Source organism: Podarcis filfolensis, assembly GCF_964270895.1.
Source record: "Podarcis filfolensis genome assembly, chromosome: 4".
NCBI classification, from domain to species: domain Eukaryota; kingdom Metazoa; phylum Chordata; class Lepidosauria; order Squamata; family Lacertidae; genus Podarcis; species Podarcis filfolensis.
The window spans coordinates 100113169-100134023 of record NC_139607.1 but is presented as its reverse complement, the minus strand read 5'-3'; the positions used below and the strand labels follow the sequence as shown (position 1 = coordinate 100134023).

General features: G+C 47.7%; 1 protein-coding gene and 1 long non-coding RNA gene across 7 annotated transcripts in view; both read right to left on the bottom strand.

Moving 5' to 3' along the window:
* PDE2A (phosphodiesterase 2A) overlaps positions 1 to 20855 on the bottom strand; it is a 353586-nt gene that overhangs the window by 146759 nt on the left and 185972 nt on the right. The gene's annotated exons all lie outside the window — the stretch shown is intronic.
* On the bottom strand, positions 6649 to 11445 carry LOC310760980. The gene is made up of 2 exons (XR_014547147.1): positions 11061 to 11445; positions 6649 to 6946 (listed from the first exon to the last, which is right to left on the bottom strand). It is a non-coding gene; the product is annotated as an uncharacterized lncRNA (long non-coding RNA).

The window sequence follows — 20855 nt, the reverse complement described above, 5'->3', positions numbered from 1 at the left end:
GTCAGCCACAGTTCATCCAAAACAGATGGTGGGCACCAGCTTGGGGAAGGCTGGCTGAGATTGTGACGCTTGCGGGTTAACTTGATAAGTCCTTGACATCCGACAATCCAATCAGCCTTCATCAGCCTGTCTTTCTGCTCCCTGCCAGCTTCTCAATCAAGGAGAATAGCAGGAGACGCCAGAGGGCAAAGGAGGAAGGGAATGACTCAACCGCACCCCTAGACGCCAATTAAGACAAGCAACGCCAGGGCTGGAAGCAGGCAGCGCATAGATGCTCCACCATAGCATCACACCCTGGTGTTTTGTTTGAGCCAGTCCAGACTGTCTACCTCCCCCTGCTCCCAGTCCTGAACATAAGACCGATCATAAGAACCGAAGGAGAGTCTGCTGGATCAGGCCCACCTAGTCTCAGAATCATAGAATCGTAGAAATGGAAGGCCAATGGTCCTCTATTCCAACTGGAGAAAACGGCAATTCAGACTGACATTTCATAGAATCATCCAACTGCGGAGTTGGAAGGGACACCCAGGGTCATCTAGTCCAACCCCCTGCAATGCAGGAATCTCAGCTAAAACATCCAGATGGCTACCCAACCTCTGCTTTAAAACCTCCAAGGGAGTAGAGTCCACTGCCTCCTAAGGGAGTCTGTTCCCCTGTCAAACAGTTCTTACTTTCAGAAAGTTTTTCCAGATGCTTTAGTTTTGTAATTTGAGGTCTTTAAAACTCTATTATGAATCAGCAGCATTCTGCTGGTTGAAAGAATGGCTGCTTCTTGAGAACACAGACATTTTGGATTTAGAAGGTTTTAATAACGTTTTTGGGTGGCATGCATATTTGTGGTATGACAAGGTTAAAGCACACAAAGCATTTAAAAACCATATTGTCAGGAAAGCATTGTTTAATGTCTGGATAAGATATAAGGACCTACTTGAAAATAAAACCCCAAGGTGGTTATCACCGATGGAAGCGAAGGCTCAGAAAAAACTCAATATGGAGGCCAAATGGCCGAAATATTGGGAAATTCTGGAACAAGAAGGAGACAAACTGAAATTGCAGAGTTTTGAGAAACTAAAAGATAAAGTGTGAGACTGGCTTCATTATTATCAAATAAGGGAGGCTTACAATTTGGACAAAAAAAAATGGCTTCCAGGTGGAAATTGGAAACAGAACTGCTAGATCCCAAAACTAAGATACTTTCAAGAATGTATAACTTGCTGTTGAAATGGAACACTCAGGATGAAACGGTTAAATCTGCTATGATTAAATGGGCACAAGATGTCGGACATAACATTATGTTTGCTGACTGGGAACAGTTGTGGACCACAGGTATGAAATTCACGGCATGTAATGCCTTAAGAGAGAATATTATGAAAATGATATACAGGTGGTACATGATACCAGTCAAGCTTGCAAAAATCTATCATTTGCCCGATAATAAATGTTGGAAATGTAAAGACAATGAAGGTACATTCTTTCACCTTTGGTGGACGTGCCCAAGGATTAAGGCTTTCTGGGAGATGATCTATAATGAAATGAAAAAGGTATTTAAATATACCTTCTTGAAGAAACCAGAGGCCTTTCTCCTGGGCATAGTCGGCCAATTGGTGTTAAAGAAGGATAGAACTCTTTTTACGTACACTACAACAGCAGCAAGAATACTTATTGCAAAGTATTGGAAGACACAAGATTAACCCACTCTGGAAGAATGGCAGATGAAAGTGATGGACTATATGGAATTGGCGGAAATGACTGGCAGAATCCGAGACCAGAGAGAAGAGTTGGTGGAAGAAGATTGGAAGAAATTTAAGGACTATTTACAGAAACACTGCAAAATTAATGAATGTTAAAATGATGTCGGAATGAAATGAAGCGGTTTTAGCAACAATGTTAAAAAGGAGTATGTAAAAATGATTTGTTAATAGATGAAAATATAAGGTTATAATATGCTAAGATAAAGAACTAAGATAAAAACAAAGAGGGAAAGGATTTGCTGAATCAACTACTCGAAATGGAATACAAAAAAGGGAGGTGTGAGGAGGTCAGGGAAACAAGTAAATGAAAGGCAAGACATGGAAAGATGGACTTATTTTTTACTGTTTTTTCTTTTTTCTTTTTTTTCTACTTTGTATTTTGTATTATTTCCTTTTTTTCTTTTTTTCTTATTATTTTTGTATTTTTTTTTGAAATTTGAATAAAATATCATTTTAAAGAAAAGTTTTGTAATTTGAAGCCATGGGTTCGAGTCCTACCCTCCAGAGCAGCAGAAAACAAGCTTGTACCCTCTTCCATGGGATAGGCCTTCAGATATTTGAAGATGGCTGTCATATCTCCTCTCACTCTCCTCTTTTCCAGGTTAAACAGACCCAGCTCCTTCAACCGTTCCTCATATGGCTTGGTTTCCAGACCCTTGATCATCTTGGTCGCCCTCTTCTGCACACCTTCCAGCTTGTCAACATCCTTCTTAAATTGGACACACTATTCCAGCTGTCTGACCGAGAGAGAATGTGACAGCCCTTGAGATATCTGTAGGTAGCTGAGATCACCTTGCCAACAAAAGTCCATATAGTTAATGCTCTGGTTTTCCCAGTAGTGATGTATGGAAGGGAGAGCTGGACCATAAAGAAGGCTGATTGACAAGGAATTGATGCTTTTGAATTCTGGTGCTGGAGGAGACTCTTGAGAGTCCCATGGACTGCAAGAAGATCAAAGCGATCCATTCTGAGGGAAATCAGCCCTGAGTGCTCACTGGAAGGACAGATCCTGAAGCTGAGGCTCCAAGACTTTGGCCACCTCATGAGAAGAGAAGACTCCCTGGAAAAGACCCTGATGTTGGGAAAGATGGAGGGCACAAGGAGAAGGGGACGACAGAGGACGAGATGGTTGGACAGTGTTCTCGAAGCTACCAACATGAGTTTGACCAAACTGCGGGAGCCAGTGGAAGACAGGAGTGCCTGGCGTGCTCTGGTCCAGGGGGTTACGAAGAGTCGGACACGACTAAACAACTAAACAACAAGCTGAGCTGTTTTGGGACCCCTCCATATTTTGGGGAGGGGGCCCACCCCCACCCCCACCCCCCACATACAGGACTCAGGGTGCTTCAGCATGCATTTCAGCAACTGGCTTCCTCCCAACAGCAGCGTGTGGGGTGCTTCGACCTGGGGTGCAAAACGGTGCCCAGCTTTCTCCCTACTGTGGCGCACTCTGGGGGGGGGGCACGGAGGGCTTGGCGTGTGGCACAGGGCATGTGGCTGCCTTCTCCCAACCACACCAGTCATGTCACAAGCACTTTGTGCACATGTGTGGGCAGTGATCGACAAGAGGCAGTCAAGTCCAACATTCCTTGTAATGCTAGAGAAGACATGCGAGGAATGTTTGGTCCAGCCAGTCGAAACTTCCTGTTCCTCCTGGCTGGAGCATCTTTCCTTTTACATGTGCTAGAAGGTGGGCGTGACCTAACCTGTTCAGGTAACAAAAGGACGGGTCACGCAGCACACCTCCCTCTTTTTGACTTCCTTCTTCGTTTGACCAGCTTCTAGCTAGGACTGCTCTGTTAGCTCTCAAAAGCACTGGGATTATTCCCCCATATGGGGTAGATACACATGTACATATTTTTAACTAAGTCTGCCTTCAGGAATCCAGCTGTGAACTGATGTGAGTACACTTCTTTTATTGACTTTGAATAAGATTGTAGAATCTTTATTCTTTTGAGAGGGATTCAAGGGAACTTACCAGGAACGTACAATTCAGTCTGAGACAGTGTGAGGCTCACACGAGCCTGCAACCAGCTATCAGTTGTGCATATAAAAGGGGGAATGTGACTCTGCTACATAAAGGAACTTGCTAGTGCAAGTTAGGAAGGATATTAATAAACAATATATCCTCTCCTGCCACCCTGAACATCCCCACAAAGTGATGTCACAAGCGCTCATCGCATGCCTGCAACGTTGGACCTCCTCAATCTTTGGCTCAAAGTGGCACCTCTGCAGTCGCTTGACATCATTACGATTGGAAACTGGTCCTTAGGGGTGTGAGGATTAAGGACAAACCCAGTTCCCCAGCCTCTGTTATGAAACTTCTCTCTCGACTTTTGAGTCCTCCATCTGCCTGTCTCTACATGTTGACGTACCTGATGGAGAGCAACCCAGCCCACCTGCTTTCTGTCTCCGCTGTCTGCCTGATTAGAACTGGCTGTCTTCAAGGCTGGCAAGGCTGGCATGCAGCCACCAGCCAAAGCTAATTCCTTGCAGCTTCTCCTTGCCAAAACTTTGAGTGATTACAGTTGACTGCTCCTCAAGTTGCACATATCACTATTAAGCCGGCCGTCCATCTGCAGCCTCCCGCCCAGCGGTGAGATGATTCTTAGCAATCTCCCCCTCTCGCTTTCCTGGACTTAAATCTGGTGCAGAAGTGTGGTTAAATCGCCTCCCAGTTGGCAGGACGGAGGAAGGCAAATAGTTTGCCAAGCGCTCGCAAATGGTGCACGTCAAACACTTAGCAAATGAGTGCCTGTGATCTCGTGCGATGAGCGTGGACAGCTCTCCATCGACTGGGCTCTTTTCTCCAGTCAGCAAAAGCGCAAGCAAAGTGCTACCAATGAGTCGACAGGGTGCAAGAGAAACGCTGTCCCCTCGCATGACTCAGCAGGTGACGAAACCGTCTCCCGTCAGTCAGCAGAGTTTGAGAGAATGATCTCCATCTGCAGCAACCTTCATAAATGTCACAATCCAAACAGTGAAAAGAGCTGAACGGTATCAAGGAAACATACAGGCACACACAAAGAAACACGAACAGTTTCACAATTGCAGAGTGTTTGGGAGTGGTCAGTCTGAATGGGATCTAGGTCCTTTTACAACAAACCTTCAATCCTCTACCTGCGAGGATGGAGTGTATATGAGGAAGCCTTTCAAACTGCTCCCTTTGTTGAGGTATGGTCTTAGCTCAAGGTGGCACACTATAATAATAATAATAATAATAATAATAATAATAATAATAATAATATTTATTTATTTATTTATACCCCGCCCATCTGGCTGGGTTTCCCCAGCCACTCTGGGCGGCTCCCAACAAAATATTAAAATACAATAATTCATCAAACATTAAGAGCTTCCCTAAACAGGCCTGCCTTCAGATGTCTTTTAAAAGTCTGGTAGTTGTTTTTCTCTTTGACATCTGGTAGGAGAGCGTTCCACAGAGTGGGTGCCACTACTGAGAAGGCCTTCTGCCTGGTTCCCTGTAACTTGGCTTCTCGCAGCGAGGGAACCGCCAGAAGGCCCTCGGCACTGGACCGCAGTGTACTGGCTGGATGATGGGGGTGGAGACGCTCCTTCAGGTGTCCTGGTCCGAGGCTGTTGAGGGCTTTAAAGGTCAGCACCAACACTTTGAATTGTGCTCGGAAACGTACTGGGAGCCAGTGTAGGTCTTTCAAGACCGGTGTATTATGGTCTCGGCGGCCGCTCCCAGTCCCCAGTCTAGCTGCCGCATTCTGGATTAGTTGTAGTTTCCGGGTCACCTTCAAAGGTAGCCCCACATAGAGCGCATTGCAGTAGTCCAAGCGGGAGATAACCAGAGCATGCACCACTCTGGCGAGACAGTCCGCGGGCAGGGAGGGTCTCATCCTGCGTACCAGATGGAGCTGGTAAACAGCTGCCCTGGACACAGAGTTGACCTGCGCCTCCATGGACAACTGTGAGTCCAAAATGACTCTCAGGCTGCACACCTGGTCCTTCAAGGGCACAGTTACCCCATTCAGGACCAGGGAGTCCCCCACACCCAGGTCTTTCCCTCCTCTTTAATTGTCACAACAACCCTGTGAGGTAGGTTAAGCTGAGAGGCAGTGATTGACCCCAAAGGTTGAGTGAGGATTTAAATCCAGGTTTCCCAGGTCTGACACGCTAACCACATTGCCTCATCTGAACCTCCACCCTCATTGACAGGCTTCTTTTCAGTTGAAGGAAAGGGCAAAGGGGTTAGACAAGTGGTTTGCAAACTTTTGGGGGCTACAGCCCCCCATTGAAAGAAAAATAAATACATTTCCTTCCTCTTGAACTAATGCATGTGCTACACGAGGGCGCTGTTTGTCTAACTCAGTGGTGTCCAAACTTTTTTCAAAGAGGGCCAGATTTGATGAAGTGAAGGGCCGTGAGGGCTGACCAAAGGGTTAACCAAAGTTAACCTTTTTTTAGGACTAAGTTGTTGAGGTTTTAGGATTTTACCCCAGGAAATAAACTGCCACAGGGGCTGGATTAAACCAATCGGTGGACCGGATTAACCCCCCCCCATGGACTTTGGACATGCCTGGTCTAACTTGCTTGTAGCCTCTTCATCAAGGTTACCTCCGCCCCTAAAAGCTGAGTCATGTTTTGGTTTTTCTCTCTCCCAACTTGTTGAGACAAGATGTCTGTTATTTCTCTCTTTCATCTCTACTCAACCTGTGAATGCCTCCTGCATGAATAAAGCCTTTGAACCCCAGAAACTGCAAGTGATCATTTCAATCCAATTCACCAAGCTGCAAGCTCTCCTAACATCCCATTCATTCCATTAACTCATCCCCAGCGCCCCCTTACCCTACCCTATAAAAACCATTGTTCAGAAGAGCGGGTTGCAAGACCCACTAAGGAAGATAGGAATGAAAACAAACGTCAAAACAGCAACAATTACTTACACATTTATTCAAAACCAAATTTAAACTATCTAGTTTAATTCATTAAAGAAAACAGATGGATTGGATGCAGTGGTATCAGTGAAAGTCATTTGCACTTCTAGCTCTCTGCAAGAATCTTGGTTCTCCTATCTGCATCCTGTGGTAGGGCCACTGGCTCTGAATGACAGCATGCACCAGTGCGCTAATATGGCGTTCTCTGGCCCGCTTTCATTCCTCAACATCATGCCTTCTGTCATTCCAAACCGAGATCACACCTTCCTCCTCGCCAGCTCCATCATTCACACCCTTCAAGGTTTGACAGGAGAAAACAGACAGTGTTTTGCATCCACTACGAATTTACAGTATGGCAGGGAGCGAGCCGCTTCTCTATTAGTCTGGGGGTGGGCAGTGGAGGTAGGGACAGATTGCTGTTATTTCAGCACGTGTCTTCAAAGGCAAGCTACAATGATGTGCATCTTTTAAGAACATAGGAAGGGCCCGCTGGATCAGGCCAATGGCCTACCTAGTCCAGCATCCTGTCCTCACAGTGGCTGACCAAATGCCTGTCAGAAAACCGCAAGCAGGATTCGAACACAAGAGCAACTCTCCCCCTCCTGTGGTTTCCGGCAACTGGTATTCGGAAGAAGAGTTGCTCTTGGGTTCGAATTCTGCTTGCAGGTTTCCCCCCTGAGTCATCTGGTCGGGTCACTGTGAGAACAGGATGCTGGACTCGCTGGGCCATTGGCCTGATCCAGCAAAGGCTCTTCTTGTGCTCAAAAGCCTTCTGTGTCCTCTCAGCCAAAGGGAACCAGACCTTGCCTAACGCCGCCCTTGCAAATTCCTATCGCGTGGAGAAATGGCGAAACATGCAACAATATCTGCGTACCATCGGCTGTGGTGAGGACTGCAGGGCCTGCTCCCTTCCAAGGCCTTTTCCAGGCCCTCACACGCCCAGCTACAAAAGGACTCCTGGGGCAATGCCTAGAGAGTGGGGCTGGACTCATCTGGAACAAACTCTTGGGGAAGTCCGGGGTTCTTCTGCCATTGCCTCCCTGTTCCAAGGGTCTAATGTGGCTTAAAATGTCCTTAAGCAGTCGGTGGCATTTTAAGCATCTCACAGGGGCCAACCAAATGCCTGTGAGAAAACTACAAGCAGGATTCGAACACAAGACCCTCTCCCCTCCTGTGGTTTCCAGCAACTGGTGTTCAGAAACATTGCGGCCTCTTCAGAGGCGAAGCAACCGGCTCCAGTACCTGGAGCGGCGCTCGTCCCAGAGGGCGTGGCGTGCGTCCCAGAGGGTGCCGCCAATCAGGGGTCAGTGTCAATTACTTCCTCCTGTGGCAGGGAGTTCCATAGTTTAACCATTTGCTTTCTTTTATCTGTCCTGAGTCTTCCAAAATGCAGGTGCACGGGCTGTCCACGAGTTCTACTGCTACGAGAGAAACTTCTCTCCAGCCTCTCTCTCTAGGCCACGCATTTTAGTCCCTTCTAGCATGTGGCCTGTTACTCGCCTTTTCTCTAACCTGAAAAGTCTCGACTGCTGCAACCTTTCCTTGACCAAGTGTATTGCATGTTGCAACAGATCCACAATGTGGGGAACATTAATGGCACAAAAATGGAAGCAAGACGAACTGCCAATGAAAGAAGAATGGAGGATGGACTATGCAGAACTGGATAAATTGACAGGAAGGATTCGAGACCTGCGGGATCAGAGATTCTTAGAAGACTGGAGTAAATATATGAATTATCTGAAAAGTAATTGTGACGAACAGATTGCGCTAGCAGGACTGCAAGAAGTTTTGTAAGGTGGATTATTTGAAATATTGCAAGAAAGACTAAGGAGAGAATTATTAGTTAAGGACAATGAAATGTAATAGGAAAATAAGAAATGCAGAATAAGTGATAAAGAACGGAAAATCATCAGAGGTGTTGACGGAAGTCAAAAATATTGTATAAGATGTGAAGATATGTTGTATGACTGTTGGAACTGGTATGTTAAAAAATCAATAAAAATGTCTATATAGATATTTAAAAATATCCGTAATGTGGGGAGGCTCCTGCATGGACTGATGATGCACAACGCACAAGTCTCCCCACATTATGGATCTATGCAACAGATCCATAATGTGGGATTGTGCGCGTTCAATCCATGCGGGAGCCCCCCCCCCAGGGAGGAAAGCCCCTTCCCCTGCAGACAGAGGGGGGAAGCTCTTCTCACCTGGCGGATCGCTCTCTCCATCCCTCAAACATCAGATTCAGATGCTGCCTCCGTGCGAGAGCTTGTCTGTGAGCCGGGTACACGGAGAGCCACGTGTTCGGGGTCACGGAAAGGCCACGGCAAAATGCCACTAAAATGCAGCGCTGATCACTACCAGAAAGGTTCCCTGCTGCCGGCACCTTTCTTAAAAGGCACTTCCAAGTGAGCGAAGCCGTCGGTTAGCAAGGGAAATGTTATTCCGCAGCAGGAAAGCAGCGACAGCAAGCTGTCAGCCCGATCGTCAAGGGTCCCAAAAGCTCTCAAAAGTGCATACCCTCAAACGTTTCTCCAATTAAAATAGGGACAGCCTATTCAGTTGCTGCTGTTGTTGTTAATACTCTGCCCATCTGACTGGGTTGTCCAACATACAGTCATACCTCATGTTACGTTTGCTTCCTGTTACGTTTTTTCAGGTTGCTTCCCGCGGCGACCCGGAAGTACCAGAAAGGGTTACTTCTAGGTTTCACCACTCGTGCATGCACACTAGCACCAAATCACGCCGTGTACCTGCGCACATCCAGCGCTTCAGGTTGCGGGCTTTTCACATTGCGAGCGGGCCTCCTGAACGGATCCCATTCGCAACCAGAGGTGCCACTGTACAGTCGTACCTTGGATCTCGAATGCCTTGGCTCCCGAAAAAATCGGCTCCCAAACGACTGAAACCTGGAAGTGACTGCTCTGGTTTTTGAACATTCCTTTGGAAGCCGAGCGTCCGGCAGGGCTTCCGCAGCTTCCAATTGGCTGCGGTTCACCTCCAGTGCCCAACTGTCTTGGGCTGGCCCTGATGGTCCCCATATATTTGCTGCCCCCCCCTTTCAGGTTTGCAGTTTCACAGGGAGTATGAAATCCTTGAATGGCTTTTTAACCTTTTCTCTAAATGATGCCAGAAACCTGGGAAGGCAATTTGCCAGCATCTTGACTCTGGCACCCGCTGAGAGGCAAAATAGAAAGAAAGAAGTTAGCTTAATTCTTTGTTTTCAAACTTCTGTAACTACTTTCATCATCACCATTAATCATGTGTTGCTTCCGCAGAATTTTCAGCCTGCACAAAAGCGATTTGCCAACCTCCTCTCCGACACCCTCAGAACGCAACTCCTTGACAAGTTTCATTAAGTTTCCTATTTTACAGATGAGGAACTGAGAATTGTAAAAACAGAGACATGGAAGGGACTCGTCGGGAGAGCCTGACTGCTGCATCAGGCCAGTGACCCTCTGAGACCAGCATCCTCTTCTCAAAGTGACCAACCACATGCCCCAAAGCGAAACCTGCAATCAGGATTCGAACACAATAAATTTACTCCAGTTATTTTGGTATCTTTGATCTCCCTGGTCCCGGATCCTCCCTGACAGTTTGGCAAGTTCTGCATATTCTGTCAACTTCGCCTGCCACTCCTGAATAGTTGGTATATCTTGTACTTTCCATCTTTGGGCCAGAAGGGTCCTCGCGGCAGGGTCCCCCCGCCCCCCCTTCCTACACCCCTGGAAAAGCTTATCTTCGCCATCCCTTCTTTTCTTTACTTTTTTTGGCATGCCATCTTCCCGCAGTTAAAACAATGCTCAAGCAGCTTACAATATGAAAAGACTTACATAAATGCAAATATAACAAAGCAGTCATAAAAAATGAATAAAACTCATTGAAAACCACATAACCCAACTGAACAATTTCCACATAAAAAGAAAGACGCAAAAAGTTAATAATAATAATAATAATAATAATAATAATAATAATAATAATAATTTATTATTTGTACCCCGCCCATCTGGCTGGGTTTCCCCAGCCACTCTGGGCGGCTTCCATAGAAAACCAAAAATACACTAAAATATCACAGATTAAAAACTTCCCTGAACAGGGCTGCCTTAAGATGTCTTCTGAATGTCAGGTAGTTATTTATCGCTTTGACATCCGATGGGAGGGCGTTCCACAGGGCAGGCGCCACTACCGAGAAGGCCCTCTGCCTGGGTCCCTGTAGCTTTGCTTCTCGCAATGAGGGAACCGCCAGAAGGCCCTCGGCGCTGGACCTCAGCATCCGGGCAGAACGATGGGGGTGGAGACGCTCCTTCAGGGATACTGGGCCTAACCCTAACCCTAACCCTAACCCTAACCCTAACCCTAATATCAGCAACAGCAGCAAAAACTCCCGACCAAACTTCCCGCAAAATACCCCAGTTCTTGCTGGGCAGGCGCTGTCGCCGCAGTCCTGATGAGCCCTGCCAGGCCCTGCCCCGGGCCAAGAGAAACAGTTGCTTTCTCCCCTCCGAAATATCACTGCCCCTTCCACCTTCTTGCCGAAGGTCCGATAGAGTTTCTGTTGCCACGGTGTGATGCCGGTCGCCTAGCAACATCCCGACGAAATTAGTTCTGGAGCTATTTATGGGAGGAACAATACTCCGGGCCACCCCGGTTTGGGTGGGTGTGCCTGGGAGGCGGGTGCGAGTGGTGGAAGGTGCTAGGGATCGTTAGGAAAGGAATCGAAAAATATAAGCGCCGGGATCATAATCCTGCCACTCGGATCTCTGGCGCGGCGGCATTTGGAGATGGGTGTACGTCTCTGTCTTTGTCCATGGAGTTTTCTTGGCAGGGATACTGGAGTGGCTTGCCAGTTCCTGCTCCAGGTGGATCACGTTTGGTCAAAACTCTCCACTACGACCTGTTCATCTTGGGTGCCCTGCTCGGCATAGCTCATAGCTTCTCTGAGTTATTCAAGCCCCTTCGCCACGGCAAGGCAGTGATGAAATTAAAAGTGGTGACAGCAGTCACGAAATTAAAAGACGCCTGCTTCTTGGGAGAAAAGCAATGACAAACCTAGACAGCATCTTAAAAAGTAGAGACATCACCTTGCCAACAAAGGTCCGTATAGTTAAAGCTCTGGTTTTCCCAGTAGTGATGTATGGAAGTGAGAGCTGGACCATAAAGAAGGCTGATCGCCGAAGAATTGATGCTTTTGAATTCTGGTGCTGGAGGAGACTCTTGAGAGTCCCATGGACTGCAAGAAGATCAAACCTCTCCATTCTGAAGGAAATCAGCCCTGAGTGCTCACTGGAAGGACAGATCCTGAAGCTGAGGCTCCAAGACTTTGGCCACCTCATGAGAAGAGAAGACTCCCTGGAAAAGACCCTGATGTTGGGAAAGATGGAGGGCACAAGGAGAAGGGGGCGACAGAGGATGAGATGGTTGGATGGTGTTCTTGAAGCTACCAGCATGAGTTTGATCAAACTGCGGGAGGCAGTGGAAGACAGGAGCGCCTGGCGTGCTCTGGTCCATGGGGTCACGAAGAGTCGGACACGACTAAACGACTAAACAACAACAACAACAAGTACCTCTCTGTTTGCCTCACCTTAGAGAGGTGGGAAAGGTTTGGGAAAGGCGACCGAAATGATCAAGGCGATGGAGAGAAAAGTTGCAGCATTTGGGAAGTTTTAGTAAGCGGGAAGCAAAATGATAGGAGTTCATAAAACCATGGAGAAAGCAGATTGAGAAAAGGGGTCCCCCCCAACATTATAACTGGTGGAAGCTGAATGTTGGAAGAGTCAGCACAAATAGAATAAAGGACACAGTTAACTGTGGAACTCACTGCCACAGGAGGTAGTGGTACCCACCAAGCTAGATGGCTTTAAAAGAGGACTGTACAGTTGGGAGAGACCACAATCTGGTCCAGCCCCCCTTGCAAAGCAGGAATCTCAGCTAAAGCATCTACGACAGAGACCATCCAACTTCTGCTTAAAAGGAGGTGGGGTTGCGGGCTTCACGGCCTCACCACGTGCGCGGCAGCTGGAGCCCAGCCCCCGCGAGATTGGGGGAATCCCCGGCTGCGTCACCCCCAATTGGCTAGCTCTGGGTCGTGGCCTGCCCTATTTAAGGCAGCTGCAGCTGGGGATCTCCCTTTTTTGCCACCTACCAACTGTTCCTGTTTTCCCACCCTCCCGCCCTCTAAGGTTCTCGTTCCTTGACCTTGCTATGGACTTCGGTTGGTCGCCGTTGAGGGGCCTGGTAGGAATTTTTCCACTTGGCAAATTGGCACCAGCCACTTGGTCTTCGCCTACCTCATAGCAAATCGTCACAACTTTCTGGTTATTGGCGGTTCGGCATTGGAATAGTTCTGTGGATGGAAAGAGGGGAGGTAGCGCCATCACATATTGAAGGGTAGTCCCGTAAAGGATTCTGGGGGGCGTGGCCCTGTCCGAAGGCACGCCCCCTATAGCACGCCCCTATCGCATGCCTAAGGCACGCCCCCTATTGGTGACCCCGGGGGAGTTCCTAGTTGATGTGCATCAGCAGGACTCCCCCTACTGGTGGTTAACCCTTCCCGGACTTCAAGCGGACGGGCTGAAGTGGTGCCCTGCAAGACGAACACCTCGCAAGACGAAAAACCCGCTAGACGAAAGGGTTTTCCATTTTGGAGGCGCTTCGCAAAACGAATTTCCCTATGGGCTTCCTTCGCAAGACGAAAGCCCATAGGGAAATCTCCAGGACAGCGGGGAAGCGCAGCGCGTCTTCCCCACTATCCTCGGACCTCCTCCGAAGGCTGGCGGTGGGGCGGAGAGACCTCCTCCCCGCGCCAGCCTTCAGATGGCTGTCCTGAAGGCTTGCGGTGGGGAGAAAAGCCCTTCTCCGCACCGCCAGCCTGGCAAGCGGTCTCCATAGGAACGCATTAATTGATTTTCAATGCATTCCTATGGGAAACCGTGCTTTGCAAGACGAAAAACTCGCAAGAAGAAAAAACTTGCGGAACGAATTAATTTCGTCTTGCGAGGCACCACTGTACCTGTAACCAATAAAGTTGTGGCCTTTTTTAGCCCATTAACCTTAATAATTGTTTCATGTGTCTTTATTTCCACTGGGGGGGCGGGAACTTGCCACACAACTCTTAGTGTCAGAAGGGTTTTCCTGATGTTTAGTCGGAATCTCCTTCCGTCTGACTTGAAGCCATGGGTTCGAGTCCTGCCCTCCAGAGCAGGAGATGACTATTGATGGCTCCTAGTCATGATGTTTCTGTTTTGCCTCCACAGTCGGAAGCAGCGATGTTTCTGAATGCCAGTTGCTGGAAACCACAGGAGGGGAGACGACTCTTGTGTTCGAATCCTGCTTGCAGGTTTCTCATAATGGGCATCTGGTTGGCCCTGTGAGAACAGGATGCTGGACTGGAGAGGCCACTGGCTCTTTTGAGGTTCTCATGTGGAATGAAGTCCCCTTGTCTCATGCAATGCTCCTCTCCTTCTTGACGGAAAGCTTTGCCACAGAAAATGAACTCCTTTGCTCTCGCATACTGCCAGCCAGCTGCTGCTGCTGCTGTTGCTCCCAGCCACCACCTGACGGGAAGTGTATCTGATCTACCCTGTCAGCTCTTTGAAATGAAGTGTCCCGCACTGCCGTGAATTGAAAGGAAACATGAAAACGGCAACTCCCAAAGGGGAGCGGCGAGGAAACAAAGCCCTGAGACATGCCTGTCAACAGCCGGTTCTTGCAAAAAAGGCTGTGAACAGAGAAGATCCACTGGCGTCAAGAGGCCAAGCCTGCGGGGACCGGGGGACAGGAGAACCAGCCAAGGGGATACTTCTGGATCTGACCCCGTCACTGTCGACTCAGCCAGCCACAATGGCTAGGAGGGCCTTTTCCCAGTTCCAGCTAGTACACCAGCTACAACCCCTTTCGGATGAAGAAGATGTCCTGGTCGTTGTACACCAAAGAATCACAGAACTGTAGAGTTGGAAGGGACCCCAGGGGTCATCTAGTCCAACCCCCTGCAGCCCAGGAATGCATGCTCTGGAAACGTCCAGGCTGGACTACCGCAATGCGCTGTGCGTGGGGCCACCTTTGAAGATGACTCAGAAATTTGGTCCTAAATGGAGCAGCCAGGTTGCTGCCTGGGGTTCTGTGTTGATCTCACACAACCCCTTTTTTTTTTAAAGGTTGTACCCGTTGCCAGCTCATTTTCAGGCCCAATTCAAGGTGCACATATTGGTATTGAAAGCCCTAAACCAGGGGTCAGCAAAAAAATTTTAGCAGGGGGCCGGTCCACTGTCCCTCAGACCTTGACTATATTTTGAAAAGAAAAAAAAATAATGAACGAATTCCTATGCCCCACAAGTAACCCAGAGATGCATTTTAAATAAAAGCACACATTCTACTTGTGTAAAAACACCAGGCAGGCCCCACAAATAACTCAGAGATGCATTTTAAATAAAAGGACACATTCTACTCATGTAAAAACACGCTGATTCCCAGACTGTCCTTGGGCTGGATTGAGAAGGTGATTGGGCCGGATCCTGCCCCCAGGCCTTAGTTTGCCTACCCATGCCCTAAACGACTCAGGCCCCAAATATCTGAAAGCCCACCTCCTTCCCTATAGATGACTGTTTCTCAACCTTGCAACCTTGGACTACAAATCCCATCATCCCTGACTGCTTGTTCTGCTAGCAAGGGATGTTGGGAGTTGTAGCCCGATGACAGCTGGGAACCCAAGTTTGAGAAACACTGCTAGACCCTCTCAGGTGCTGAGATTGGCAGAGGGTGGCCTCTTGGTAGTTCTTCCACCCTTAGAGACTTAGGGGGGCATCCCAGGAGGGGGGGGGCATTCTCTGTGGCAGCCCCTGTGGACCTCCTTCCCCATGGAGTTCCCCACCAGGAAGAACTTTCTGAGGTTGGATAGCCACCTCTCATGGATGCCTTTAGCTGAGAGTCCTGCCTCGCAGGGGGTTGGACTAGATGACTCTAGGGGTCCCCTTCTATAGTCTTCTATAGCATTTAAAGCCCTATACAGCCTAGGACCCTCGTACCTACGGGACCGCCTTTCCTGGTATGTCCCATGGAGGACCTTATGGTCTTCAAACAAAAACATCTTGGAGATCCCGGGCCACAGGGGGGTTAGGCTGGCCTCAACCAGAGCCAGGGCCTTTTCAGCTGTGGCCCCGATCTGGTGGAACGCTCTGTCATGAGACTAGGGCTCTGCGGGACTTGACATCTTTCCACAGTGCCTGCAAGACAGAGCTGTTCCACCAGGCCTTTGGCCAAGGCACAGTCTGACCTCCTCTCTCCTTCTGTAACCCTCATAGAACTCTAGCCCAGTGGTTGCCATTAATTTGATTCTGAACTGATTTTAGAATGTATTTCAATTAATTGATTGTGATTTTATGTAAACTGTGTTTTTTTTACTGTTGTCTGAGCCCAGCTTCGGCTGGGGAGAGCGGGACATAAATAAAATGTTGTTGTTGTTGTTATGATGATGATGAAGAAGAAGAAGAAGAAGAAGAAGAAGAAGAAGAAGAAGAAGAAGAAGAAGCACACAACTGGGGGTGCAGTGCAAGTCAGGCCCTGCCTGAGACCTTCCGTCCCCCTGCCCCACAGAGGAGGAAAGGATTAGCACATCCTCTGGCCCAGGAACCTTCTGAGATCCAGCAAATAGCAGGACCGCCAAGCATGCTCTAAAATTATTTGGTGAAACAGCTGCACAAGGCTTTGCTGACCCATCTCTGGTCTGATGATGGATCCAGACTTCCAGAAGGGAATCAAGTGGTTTTATTTGTATTGCATGGTCTCCCACAGCAATGGCAAAGCCTCGGAAAGGGACCACCAATAACCTTTGCCATCGCCCAGCTCATTTGGCCGTGTGTGTGTGTGTGTGTGTGGGGCAGCAGTCCTGAAGAACATGAAATCCGGCCTCTTTCTCTCTCCAAGGCAGCCTCCCTACTGATTTCCTGATTCAATGCCATTTTCTTGACCCACGGACCATTAAATTGAAAGAACATGAGAAGCATCACCCGGCCTTGCTTTTAATGGAGAGGGGACCCCCCTTGCTCCCCAAATGGCCAGGAATACCATTATTACGTTTCGTTTTCTTTTCTTTTCCGGCCGTTGAAGCTTTGCACATTGATACGAAAAAGCTATTTTTTCACAAATGGAAGGAAGACGTGCAAAGAGCAACTACAGCAAGTTCTGGGACAGAACAAGCCAAACTTTATTAAGTTGTCGCCTCATACGCCAGCCAGGAAGTCAAAGAATCATAGACGTGTAGAGTTGGAAGGGACCTCCAGGGGTCATCTAGTCAAACCCCCTGCAATGCAGGAATCTCAAGCATCCATGGCAGAGGGCCGACCAGCCTCTGCTTAAAAGCCTCAAGGAAGGAGAGTCCACAACTTTCGGAGGGAGTCCATTCCACTGTCAAACGGTTCTTACCATATTTTTTCCCTTGTTTTTTTTAAATTTTTATTTATACTTTTCAAGTTTATACATTTCACTAATTTTACAATCCTTTTGACATTTCAAAAACTGGCTTCCTCCCCCCTCTTTCTGCAGTTCCTTACATTTATTTTTAACATCTTCTGCATATCCAAATTAACTTAATTTGCTCATTTATTCATCTTCTTTAAATACATCTTCTTCAGAAACTGCAGGTTATTACAATAGTCCTGCCAATCTTTTTATCTGTTTACCATTTTTCTGGAAATATTCAATACTTCCTTTATTTTATATATATATATAAAAGTTATCTTGATTTCTTATCCTTCTGGTAAGTTTTGCCATTTCTGCATATTCCATAAGTTTTTGTATCCGTTCTTCCTTTGCTGGGACTTCCTCCTCTTTCCATTTTGGGGCAAGTAACATTCTTGCTGCTGTAGTAGCATACATGAATAAATCTCTATATAATTTAGGTAGTTCTGTCCCTATAATTCCCCAAATTCTCTTCTTCCTTTCTCTTACAGTATTGCACAGTACGGCTTATGAACATGGTTGTACATGGGGCAGGGACTTTTCCCACTTGCTTCTTCTCTTGAGATTGGACCAGGTTGACTCATCAGAGTGATAAACATAGAATTATAGAATCATAAAGGTACAGGGACCCCTGACCATTAGGTCCAGTCATGACCGACTCTGAGGTTACGGCGCTCATCTTGCTTTACTGGCCGAGGGAGCCGGCGTACAGCTTCCGGGTCATGTGGCCAGCAGGACTAAGCCGCTTCTGGTGAACCAGAGCAGCACACAGAAACTTTTACCTTCCCGCCGGAGTGGTACCTATTTATCTACTTGCACTGGCGTGCTTTCGAACTGCTAGGTTGGCAGGAGCTGGGACCGAGCAACGGGAGCTCACCTTGTCACAGGGATTCAACCGCCAACCCAAGAAGCTTAGTGGTTTAGACCACAGCGCCACCCGCGTCCCATAGAATTGTATAAAATGTCCACAGGACAAGGTGTTTTTATGGGGCAATGCCTCAGAAAGCATTGAAGATGCTTATTTTACCTAAAAAGTTGAGCATCATTTAAATGCAGAGCTTCTCTGCGCGTTTTTTTCCAAGACACCTGTGCGAAAACGGGATATGATGCTTTAGCACCGGTGAAATGGAAAGAGAGGCTGCTCAGTCCCTCGCTGGTGACAAGTGCCGTCCCAGAGTCAATCCACACTTCAGCTCATCTGACAAAGAGGAGAGACTCAGAATTAATCAGTGGCTGCCAATCAAACAGGAGGGCTCTCTGCATTATTGCCACTGCGGCAGGCCACATAATCTGCTTCCTTCTCTTGCCCTCTGATGCCATCCCGGCAGTGTAATAGCAGAGTGTCAGTGTCACTTCCCTCCGACACCTCTGAAGGGCCGAGACGGAGGAGTTCAGCTGCCAGTTATGGGATGCGACACACTGACATCTCACCCACCCCACCTCCTCCCGCTGGCATGTGTCACTCAGGAAATGACATCTTCCTGCTCTGTTTGCTGATGAAAGGAGGCAGGTGGATGATGCAGGCAAGGTGGAACTCCCACCCACAGGTGCGCCAAACCCAACTCACAGATGGCAGAGTTGCAAGGGGCCCCCAAATCTCATCTAGCCCAAGGCGGAAATCACAGCTCATGCAAATCCAGATGCGCTGCTCCTTCCTTTCAGTTGAGAAATCGCCAACTTCCAGAGAGGAGTCAAGGAATGTACCGATTTTTTCCGTGTATAAGACGCCTTTTGGGGGAACTCATGTTTAAGAAAATGGGGGGAGATGGCTCAGAGTTGTCGAGCTTTTGGGGGGAGATTGCCGAAAATTGCTCGCCTGCACGCAGCGCAAAAGCTGCCTCACGCCTGCCCCCTCGCTGGCAGAAGCTGCCAATCGCCCACCCAATTGCTGCAGTGTCAGCCAATCAACGCCAGCCCTTGACGCAACAACACGCCCAATAGCTGCTGACAGCCGTGGCAGCAATCAATCAAATGTCCATCCTATGCACTATCCATGTTGAAATATACTCAGAGTCGCAAAGTGATTTCATGCTCTTTATTCAGCTCATAGTGGTGAGGAGGAATGAATGGATGTCCCCTCAAAGTATCTGCTTTATATACATTATTTACACAATGGGCTGCACATGATTGGCTAATTCCGGAATTCTACTGTAAGCCAATCAGGTTGTGGATTCACTTCTATCTGGAGCATGATTGGGTGGTTCCTGCCAACCAATCATACTGCTGTATTGTTCTAGGACCAATCAGACTGCTGCCTTTTGGATCCTATTGTTCTAGGACCAATCAGACTGCTGCAGTTTGGATCCTATTCAACTCAGTACATAACACATGTATAAGACGACCCCCACTTTTTAGCATGATTTTGGAAGACAAAATCCTAGTCTTGTACAGTGGTACCTTGGGTTAAGAACTTAATTCGTTCTGGAGGTCCATTCTTAACCTGAAACTGTTCTTAACCTGAGGTACCACTTTAACTAATGGGGCCTCCTGCTGCGCCGCCACCACTCAATTTCTGTTCTCATACTGAAGCAAAGTTCTTAACCCAAGGTACTATTTCTGGGTTAGCAGAGTCTGTAACCTGAAGCATCTGTAACCTGAAGCATACGTAACCCGGGGTACCACTGTACACGGAAAAGTACGGTACATTATTCATTCATTCATTCATTCATACCCCACCCATCTGGCTGGGTTTCACTCATCTGACTAGCTTCCCTCAAAATATTAAAAATACAATAAAACACCAAACATTAAAAACCTTCCCTAAACAGGGCTGCCTTCAGATGTCTTCTAAAAGTCAGACAGTTGTTTCTTTTCTTGACATCTGGTGGGAGGGCGTTCCACAGGGCAGGCGCCACCACTGAGAAGGCCTTCTGCCTGGTCTCCTGTAACCTCGCTTTTTTCAGTGAGGAAACCGCCAAAAGACCCTCGGAGCTGGACCTCAGGGTCTGGGTATTAGTTTGATACCACCCCCTCAAATTGCACCGTTAATAGACTGTGCTAACTCCAACACCCATCACTAAGTGACAGGGGAAGCCAATTCTTCGCTGGGGATGAGCAAATCTGCTTATTTTGGTTTTTCTCAGTTTTTCATCTTTCCAGGCTTAAACTCAGTTCACAGACCAATTCAGTTTGTTTTTTTAAATTGGCACGAAAATTTCACCAGCATTTTCCTGTGAATTTCTCCTAATGCTGAGGTTCCCAACGTGGGGGCACACAGCCCACGGGGGAGGGCGGCAATTTGATTTTTAAGGGGGGCAATTTGAGAATGAGTTAGACCAAGTTGAAGACCTTTTAGGCTTCCTCCACGTGAATAGGAGTTCACTTTTTGAATAATAAGAATTATATGTCACAAGGAGGGGGCATCAGGATTTTAGAGATGCTGAGGTGGGGCTTGGCCAAAAAAAAGGTTGGGAACCACTTTCCTAATGTGATGCATTTGTGTGCAATTTTGCCTAAGCAACACATTTTTTGGACAGCAAGATGCCCTAATACGATGCATTTTTTCTATATGCTCCACAATCAATGCGTTTTTATCTACACTTTATCCCAGGAGATGCATGTTTGCCTGCATTTTTTGAATGGAAAAACCCACATCTCCTATAATATATGAAAACAGCAACACCATTTTTGTGTTTCTGGCTGTCAATCTCCGGTTGCAACGTTTGGCCAGTTAGCAGGCTTACTTCAGAACTAAAAGCTGAGAATCGCCTCCAGGCTGCCCAACTTTCCTTCTAAGAGGAGTTGTGCGTCA